The sequence below is a fragment of the Pseudochaenichthys georgianus genome, chromosome 13 (assembly GCF_902827115.2).
Source record: "Pseudochaenichthys georgianus chromosome 13, fPseGeo1.2, whole genome shotgun sequence".
Lineage (NCBI taxonomy): Eukaryota > Metazoa > Chordata > Actinopteri > Perciformes > Channichthyidae > Pseudochaenichthys > Pseudochaenichthys georgianus.
In genome coordinates, this window is record NC_047515.1 from 33,674,252 (window position 1) to 33,684,634 (window position 10,383).

The window sequence follows — 10,383 nt, forward strand, 5'->3', positions numbered from 1 at the left end:
TCAAAATATGTCAAAGTATGACTTACGGACCAGTCAAGACACAATCAACTGATTGTTCTGGGATCAGAGCAGAACTGGAGCAACAACACTGTGCTGGGTTTCATTATAACTTCAACTCACGTTCAAGTTACTTCTGCAGTCTGATGAGTTTTTCTCTTTTCCTTCCACTTCACTGCTTAGAGGTAATGTGGTTAGACTGATTAATGTGTCTTCTTATGTTAAAAAACAAAAGTCTACATCTCTGAGCAAATTGGTGTAGGTTACTCTTAGTCTCACTATGATGACCAGGGATGCATACGCTCTCCAGCAGTCATACATTGTGAGCTATGAAGAAATGCTGCATTGTAAATTGGAGAGAATTGATCAACAGAATAACATGTAGATTCGAGAGAACCCCTCCGACATACAAATCCACACAATTATCCTGTAATTAAATGTATTTTTCATGTAATAATGTATCATGATACGACTGTCAATAAAGACAAATATATAAAAGGTATTTGATAAGCTTCCATTGTTGAATCGATTTCTCAATATAAGGTTATTCCCTTAAGAGCAACTCAAGTGTATATGCTGTGTGTGTGTGTGTGTGTGTGTGTGTGTGTGTGTGTGTGTGTGTGTGTGTGTGTGTGTGTGTGTGTGTGTGTTTAAATATCAGGAGGGCAGTCAGGCTGATGAGAGGCTTTTAGCATGTCAAGCAGCTGTTGACTCTCTGTGTCATTGAGGCAGAACAACATCAACATGCTGCTCTTGATCCCATTTATCATCTTCCCTGAAGGACTGATCTCAAAAGACACATTTTCCATGTCAGGGTGTCACACACCCCTCACTCTGTCTTTCTCTACCTCTCTACATCTTGTATTGACTCTCCCTCTCTCTGCAGCTTGCTCTGTAAACCTCCCACAGAGACACACTCTGCAGTGGGGATGTTACCCACAGAGGTTACACACTTTGATCCAGCCGAGGGGGCCGTTGCTTGTTCTGTGGGTAGGTAGTAAAGCATTCTCCTAAAAGCCTTTTGCTGAATGGTACGGTGGCCCTGAAGTGCAAGACACCACAGCATTTCACAAAACACAACAGCATTGGACGGAAAGGGTATTCCTAAAGGCCCTGTCACACTGTCCCGAAGTTGACACCCGATGGACACACGAATATGGAATTTTGAATTTCGCACGAAGATGGCCCCGAACCACACACGAAGGCAACATTTACATTACATTTAAGACATACAACTGCAATGAAAGTACCAAAAACAATTATGTTACAGTACTATGATACTGTACTGATATTTTCAGACTTTGTTCTTTACTTTCTCCGTCTTTATATGTAGAAAATATTACGTTTTCTCCGTAATGTTGTTTCCATAGCAACAACAACTTCCTGTCAACTCTCCTTCAAAATAATATATTATATCCTTTTTAGTTTCACAGTAACACAAATTGGGTTATTTACATAATATGTTTACATGATTTTGTTGTGCAATAAAACAACCCGATGGACACACGATAAAGGAAATGTTCAAATTCGGCTGTGATCGTAGCAACATCGGGCCATTCGTGAGGGCATCTTAAGCCTTCGTATGACCGTCTGTGGAGTTTCTCAGGCTCCGGCAGCAACTTCGTGAGAGGTGGCAAAATCTTTGGCATGCCAAAAAATTGCCGAAGGACCTTGCGAAGGTTCATTTTCGTGTTGAATTCGTGTGTCAATTTTGCCCTTCGTAAGGCCATCGTGAGGCCATCGTGAGGGCATCTTGTTATCATCGGTGCCATCGGGCATTCGCCCCGATCAGAGTGAGGGTGAATGCACCGATGATAACACGAAGATGACACGATTTGACAAGATGCCCTCACGAGTGCCTTACTAAGTTGCCGCTCATGAAGTTGCTGCCGGAGCCTGAGAAACTCCACCGGCGGTCATACGATGGCTTAAGATGCCCTCACGAATGGCCCGATGTTGCTACGATCAGAGCCGAATTTGAACATTTCCTTTATCGTGTGTCCATTGGGTGTCAATTTCGGGACAGTGTGACAGGGCCTTTAGGGAGAACACTTCTTGTTTGTGATTGAACAGAGCCAGCCATAGAAGCGCTGCTGTGATTGGTTGTTTTTGCTGCCAGTCAAGAAATGACGCTTCGTGATTGGCCCAACACATCAGCCGTTAGCTGTTAGCACACACTCAGAGCTCACAGCTCCTCATATCTGTTCAGAAACTGGACAAAAGTTAAACATATACAAAACACAGACTGTCATTTTGAATACAGTCGCAGCTTTATTTACGTCTGTATGACGTTGTTGTGAGTGTGGACGGAGCAGCTACAGGTTCGTTTAGCCTGATCGATCCGATTCCGCTAGGATTTACATGGAGATTCTTTCACACACAGTGACTTCACGAGCTACCCACAATGCAACGCGTGCCATATATATATATATATATAAATACGCCATTTTCCTGGAGGTGCTAATATCCTGGAGGTGCTAATATAAACAGCTAGCTAAAGTAGCCAGGCAGAGCGCACTAGGTTTTTTTTCTGAATTAACGACCGAAGAAATCGCTGCATGTCTTCGGATTACATCTCTGGACTTGAGGGGTGTGCTCTAGGTCGTTACCAGCGTAAACTAGAGCTGTGTGGGTTGTCCGATTGCCCTTACAGACTGCCTGCAGATGTATGGAAAATCGAACCTTGAAAGTGGCCTTCGTCGATTTTGGCTGCATCTACGTCTAATTTCTGGAAACACCAGGTGAATACCCCACTTGTCACAATAATATTATCATGCCATTGCATATATGTGGTATGGTGCTGGCGACCCTGCTGCATCTGCCGTTGCAGCAGCACGCCTTAATGTCACAAGCTTGACCTCGGCAAACCCCGGGGCTGAGTTAGCGAGCCCAAGCCTTGACTCATCAAGGCGGCCGCCACCAACGCTGTCCTCCGAGGCACAGCTCCTTGCCCCTACCATCACCACCTACGTTGCCACACCCTGTACCACACCCGCCAGCATCCTCCTCCCCCGTGCCGGAACCTCCACTACAGACGCTAGTAAAGACGCTAGTAAACAAATCTCTTCATTCAGGTATTTTTCCACAGGCCCTGAAAACTGCAGTCATTAAACCGCTCTTAAAAAGAATAATCTAGATGCTTCAGTCATTTACAATTACAGGCCCATATCATACCTCCCATTTCTAGGTAAAATCATTGAAAAAGTTGTTTTTCAACAGTTGAGTAATTTCTTGCATTTAAATAACTGTTTCGATGTGTTCCAGTCAGGCTTTCGTCCAAACCACAGCACTGAGACTGCTCTTGTAAAAGGTCTTTAATGACATCCACTTAAACACAGACAGTGGCAGAACTTCAGTGTTAGTATTATTAGATCTCAGTGCTGCGTTTGACACTGTCGACCACAGCATATTACTAGACCGATTGGAAAACTGGGTGGGACTTTCGGAAACAGTTCTAAATTGGTTTGAATGCTACTTAAAGGACAGAAACAACTTTGTTTCTATAGGTAAATACTAGGGCTGTCAAACGATTACAATTTTTAATCAGATTAATCACAGCTTAAAAATTAATTAATCATGATTAATCACCATTCGAACTATGTCCAAAATATGCCATTTAGTTATGTATATTGTTGTGGGAATGGAAAGATAAATGAAAGAAGGCGGATATATCCATTTAACATACAGTATGTATGTTTATTATAACGTTTTTCTGCATGTCAAAATGAAAGACAACCCACACACCTATCAATCATCAAACCGTGGGGTCTTAATTCATTACGTGTTGATTTCTATCAACGGGGGAGTACTTCAGGAAAGTCGACAGAGGGGGGGGGGGGGTACTTCGTGACCACAGAGTGAAAAATAACAGTTGCATTACACACAATGCACGTTGTAGAAATGCGTGTGTGCACCACGACAAAGGAGCCTCATTCACTTTACATTGGGGTTGTTTGCGTGGTGCCGACACGCAAATGTAACAAAGTTCGTGACTCCACCACGCATTGTGGTGTTAAGGAGTCGCGGTGGAGTCACGCATTCTGGTGAGATCAGGTTGTTTAAAGCGGCCGCTGCAGTGTGAGCTAACCGGGAGCTAACGGGAGAATAAACTCCTGTGGAAGAGCAGTACTGCAGCGGTCGGTAAATGCTGCAGAAACACATTAATAAACAATGAACCACAGCACTCTGGAGCAAAGTATAAGGTTGGAGAAGTCGTTATTCAATTTATTCTGGCTTCGTGTGATTAAAAGTAACACGATCATCGACCCAATGCAGTTCCCCGTTGTTTTTGTGAGCGCCGTAATGGCTGTGGTTGGGGAGCAAATCAGCGATGTAAACGGTGACGTCATGACGCAGCAGGGGCAGCTCTGGGGCGCCAGTGGGCGGTGTGAACAGAGTGGGAGCTGAAAAGGGAAACCGGAGCTGAATCAGAAAAGCTCCCGCTCGGAGCTAGAAAGGGAAAAGCGCTGGTGTGAAAGCCGCATCAGAGGTGACCACGATTCACTCCACAGCATGTCCGAGTGCAGTGCATAGGAAAATAAACTATGCCCAAGGCGGGCTAAACAATTCATCGTCTCTATTTCTTTCCGAGTGCAACGATGAGGAAGCTGCCATCCTTAACCAGTGTGCCTTGCTCGTGATTTACCATGGTTGTGCTGCCACGCACGCACACAATGTTTCAAAAGTGGTTTCTATGTTGCCCTTTATTTGTGTATGTATTTGCAATAGTGTGCGTCTTTGGTCTTTACGCAATGCCGTTGGCCTTGCTGTATGATATATTGTGCCGCAGGCCCGCAGCACCTGACGGTTGTGTGTGCCCTCCCATAAAAATCATATGCCCTCCCTTTAGATTTGTTCTGGCGCCGGGTCTGAAGCAGAATATTGTTCAGTTGATAAAACGGCTGTGTTCTCAGGCGCTGAAGCCAAGGAAAGAGGGCAAGAAATCAGCTGTTTAAGTATCTTCAGATGGCTCCTCCTTGTGTGCAGGTTGGCTCTGCTGGGGGCCGGCCCTCCACTCTTTAATGTCCGTTGTTGCGCATAACAGAGGACTCAGCCATTGTACATTCAATTCATAACTAAACACGCCTTTTCTCCTCATATTCTCTTTCATCACTTTTCATTTATTGCATTCTAACGGCTGTAATTCGTTACTTTAATAATGGAAATACTTCACGGCAGTTATCATTTCCGGTAGTTCCGGATGTTGTCATATGCTACGTCTGTAAACAAAATTAAAATAAACTGTACCTTCATTAATATTCAGCAATAATAATATCTCAACGTCTATAGATGTAGTGTACAAATCAGTAGGTTTCAGTGTGCAACACTCCGTGTCATTTCACTTATATTTTCACCTCTATAGGGAAAGGAATATTAGCCACATGCTAAATGCTAACCGGAGATGAAGGATTTTCAGAATAAAAGCTTGACATCAGAGATTGTGCGCGAGAACTTCCGGTTTTTCAGAATAAAACAAATTAACAAATAAACTAAATTATGCCATAACACATTAATTTTAATTTCTAACACCATCCAATAGCCTATTGTGGAACATCCCAATTGAAAATTATATCTCTATTGGTTTCCTATTGGTGGAAATCAGGCTCTGATTATTGCCTGGTCCTCCCTATCCAATATTATTTCACACACATAATATAGATAATACACAAAAATGATTTGCTTAGTGAAAATGACATAGTTGCTAAATGTAATGTTGTTAGTTTTCTTCCTCCCCCTGCTGTTTGAATCCACACATGAACATAGCATTAAACTGCTCCACTGAGTCTATCTTTGAAAAACAACAGTAATTTTTTTTTTAAAAGCTTAAAAATAATAAGTAAAAAGATGGCATTTTATGTTATTTAAGGATTTGTTTTTGTGGGAGTTTCACTCTGCTTAATGGAGGACTGCATCAGAGTATTATCCAGAACCCTCCGTAATTAAAATTATGTAAATCACTGAAATTACCAGTGAAATTCCCAAGATAAGACATTCATCCAACATTTTCTACATAAATTATGCATTTGTGTCTACAATTTGCCAAGCTTGCAGAACAGGAAACAAATATCAGTCTGAAGCATTCATAGAATATACATGAGCATAAAAAAAAGAAGAAAACCACAAACCCACACTTCATGTCAATCAATCCCGAATGTACCATAACAAAAAGGGAAAAATGTTGGGCTTCTAACTTATAAATTAAGCACCAAGGAACTGATTTCACTGATTTAGACCCGTTGTTATCATTAATGCTTTGGAAAATATTAAAGCTCAGTTATAGTTACATGGGCAGCAGAAAAAAACTAAGCAAGGGCTACATTTTTAACTGTCTACTACACATCAGAGTCAGTACAGCCTGAACAACTTTCAAGAAAAGGTCAATACAATTCTACGTACCCTTTGTTTAACTTGTCTACATTTATAAGAACATTTCATGCATGTATATATTTTGTTGCGTTTCTAACTAACGGAACAGACAGGAGGTATGTTACATGAAACTATTGGCATATCAGTTGGAGAGAATCGGAAAGTTAGGACTACAATTATCATAAAACTATCAGTGTTATTCCTATTATTCATGCTCACATCGAAACTGTCTCCCTCTCCAGAAGGTCTAGCAACAATTCTAGCAGATTCTCCCCCCCCCCCCTGCTTCATGACATTTGTCACCTTCTCATTCTCTCCAGTCCCTTCCCCAATAATGAAAGTGTGCCGTCACAAAATCATATATTCAATATTAAGACACATTTTGTGTTTCCCTTACTGCTTGTTGTAATCGTACAACTGAACTGAATGTGAGAGACACCGAGAGCGATTCCATTTCTGAATTACTTATTTTAGTGACTTGAAAAACTGACCCTCCATGTGTAATATTAGATATGTTATACAGTAGATGTGGAAGCATCACATTAACGTGTTGGTCAATAACAAACTTCTTACCTGCATTGTTTTGCTTCACATCATGCCTTCAGTTGAGATGCTTATTTCCCCATATATGTAAGCGCTTTGAGCACCAGGTGCTAAATAAATAACATGTATTATTTAATAATGTATTGCCTAAAGCAATTTAGTCCCCCATGCTCATTATGACTCTCCCCTCCTGTCTCATGTTTGTATTGCTGGACAGATTTCCTCATGTCTCACCTGTCCACCTGTTCCCAATCATCCCATCGCTCCCCTGCCTGTCTCCCAGCTGCACCTTATTAGCTAACGAGTCTCCCAGCACTTAGATTTCCCTTCAGGACTTTGTCACATTGTTTCAGCCTGCTGTCATTTCTGCACTTTACCTGATTACCTCCTTTTACAGTTGACTTTGTCCTTTTGTGTGCTTCTTCCCACATTTTCCTTGCCTGATTTTTTTTCGAGTGCCCCCCTGCAACACGATTAAATATAATTGATGAGGCCTCTTGTGCTTTCTACAAAATTATATACCAGCATCACATGAATACGAGAACCGTATGCCTTTAATAGTCTCTCAAGTATCATGTGATTTCCCTATAATTTAGTTATGAACATTGACAGGAAGGGTATATTTAGTAAGTGTTAGTCACACATTTGTTAGAACTTCACACATTCATAGAAAACTGTGAAACATGAGTGATTGATATCAGTTGTGAGCAGAATAAAACATGAATGTATTGTTATCCTTGTCAGATATGTGAAGGATGTTTTGTCTGCATTCCATCCTCATTATGTTCCTCACAGATTAGCACCCAAAGCTGTCACCATGTTAAAACAGGGAGTGGGTGTGTGGCTGTGATCTTTCTGAATCTCTGCTTACTTCCTACTCACAGTTTCTATTACCCAAACATTCACAGCATGAGCTGCTCTCTGACTGTTTCCCTTTTTAACTGAAAGGCAGCACGACATTAGTGAAAGTGGAGCCACTGAATCAGTCCATTCGGCAGAATACACCTCCTGAAAGGCTTGAAGAGCGAGACTTAGTGAGTGGACAACACTAATGTATACAGACACACACTGAGGCACTTATTCAGAGATCAGTGTGTGTGTGTGTTTCTCAGTAGGATGAGGGTCACCACAGGCAGAAACCTGCAGGAGGTTTGGCTGTTTTGTTCAATTTCACTTTCATTAAATATGTATAAGCCTTGGCAATAAACCAGGCCATAAAGCCTAAAAGTGAGGATTTAGGTTCCTGCAGGAAATGTATGTAGACAATGTGTTATTGGCTACCTGTATGACCTTCAAAGACAAATAATAATAATAATAGAAACATAAAATACATCTAATTAGTTATGCTGATAGAGCCAGTATCTCCTATTTTCAGTCATAGTATATACTGTAGCACTGGGAGCAGTTTGGAAGATTGTTTTTGAACCAACCCCAAACTAGTTTTCAAATCTGCGAGTTGATGCCACTCAGTAAATCATTGTTCCTCTAAAAACCTATAGAAGACTTATGATGTCCTTCTAGGCAGCACAGGATGCCAGAGCTTATCCAAGAAGCCTTTGTCTCTCAGTCAGAGAGATGTAACAACTCCCAGACAGTCTCTCTCTCATGCTACAGAGTCACATCCTCAGTGCCAGGTTATCATTTCAAACCTTCATCTTTTTGCCCTCTCAACTTTTGTATCTTTCCTGTGGGGCAGATTGTTACTCTTGGCTACCTCACTATTCCCAAAAAGGTCTTTACTGTGAGAAAGAAAGTATTAGTTTCACCTCTGACTGTGCATCATTTAGCACCCAAAGAAAACATGTCCAATGCGGTTAAAATATCATACCATCTTCCATAAATTATTGTAAGCATGTTCAGTTTGTTGCAGCCGCAGCAGTATGTCCTCTTGGTTCTGACTAAAGTCACTTTGAGCTGATCAATGTGTTCCCTTATCTCAAAGTCTTTATTTATATTCTTTAAGACACTACAAAATCCATATATTATAGAATTTGAGTTTCAGAAAGTACAAGTTTCAAACCACAATCTGCTGTTACAAACAACTTAATCCACTTTGGTGCTTTCCCTAACAGTCAAACAAACTCTTCCGGTAGCTGTGTAACTTAGTGACATCACTGAACTGACCCATAGTCTTCCAGCAACACACTAGTACAATTAGAAGCAACAACAACACATTTTTTTTCTTTTACCTCTGCTTCTGTTCTAACTGTTTGTGAAAGTTTGGGGGAAAACAGGGAAACCTCACTGCTTCATGTGAAGTAACTAAAGATCAAATCAAAGTTCATTAAACGTATCTGCAATGAGAGAGATCACACTCCACAAAACAAAGATTGGTGTTAGTCAATAATCACTGTATCATGCCTCAGATAATAAAAACTATTTAAAACCCTAATAACATTTTCACCATGGCACTTTTACAGATTGTTTCAATTATACTGGATACAACTTTTTCATTTTGACATCTGTTCATAAGAAAGCAGCATAGCCTGCTGTTCAGCATTCTGTCACAGTTGATGCTAAAATGTATTTTTTAAATGGAATTTCATCTATATTTAAACCGAGAAAATTACAGAAGCTAAATGAGGATTATTTTCACTGAAATACATTTGTCCCAATCGTCTGAAAGCAGCAAGCCCTGGGATAAAAGGTGAGCCATAATCCCACTTGAAGGGAGATTTGCAACGCTGATATCAGTAATGGAGGACTTTAGATCTAAGCGGTAGGATACTATAGGCAAGAAATAAAAGCGTTCCGTGGATCGAAATTCCATCAGGATATTAATGCCAGAAGTAAGAGAGGAATTTAAAAAAGATCATATGTCTGAAATGTAGATCGGTGCTTAAAATACTTATCATTGCTGGAAAAAAAATCAAACTGCAAAGCCTTTTAATAAATACAAAATGTCAATTCATATTAAATCCTAGCTGCTGTTCAACCAGTGATCAGTTCAGTACGCCAACCTGAGGTATACTTCTTCTATGAAATGTTTTAGTTAAATGTTTGTTTTTTATCAAAATATTTCAATGTGTTTCTTTGTTTTAAGTTTTCATACATTATATACTTTTAAATTTAAATTAATCAGGAATGTTTAAAGACCTACAACTCTGACATTAAACAGAGAAACACATTAATGAGCTACAAAAACAAAGAGATTAAATAATGAGATGTATAAACCAAACCAAACTGAGCCCCCAGCACTTTAATCTCATAAACTCTTTATTGTGAGGACAGTTAATTAAAGGGGACAATCATTCAAGCTTAATCTATTTCCTAGTATAATCCACATCAAGAACAATAGCTCTCTTTACCTCTGACTTAAACATGTAAATGAAGACATGATCCTGCTTGGGTACATTGGTGTAACTATTTCCCCTTTGTGAGTTATTAATATACAGCTGCTCTGCCACAAAGCTTCTTTGACACTAGAGAGGTCTGCATTAAGTACAGAAGCTCCGGGAGGGCTGTGATGTTAAAGAG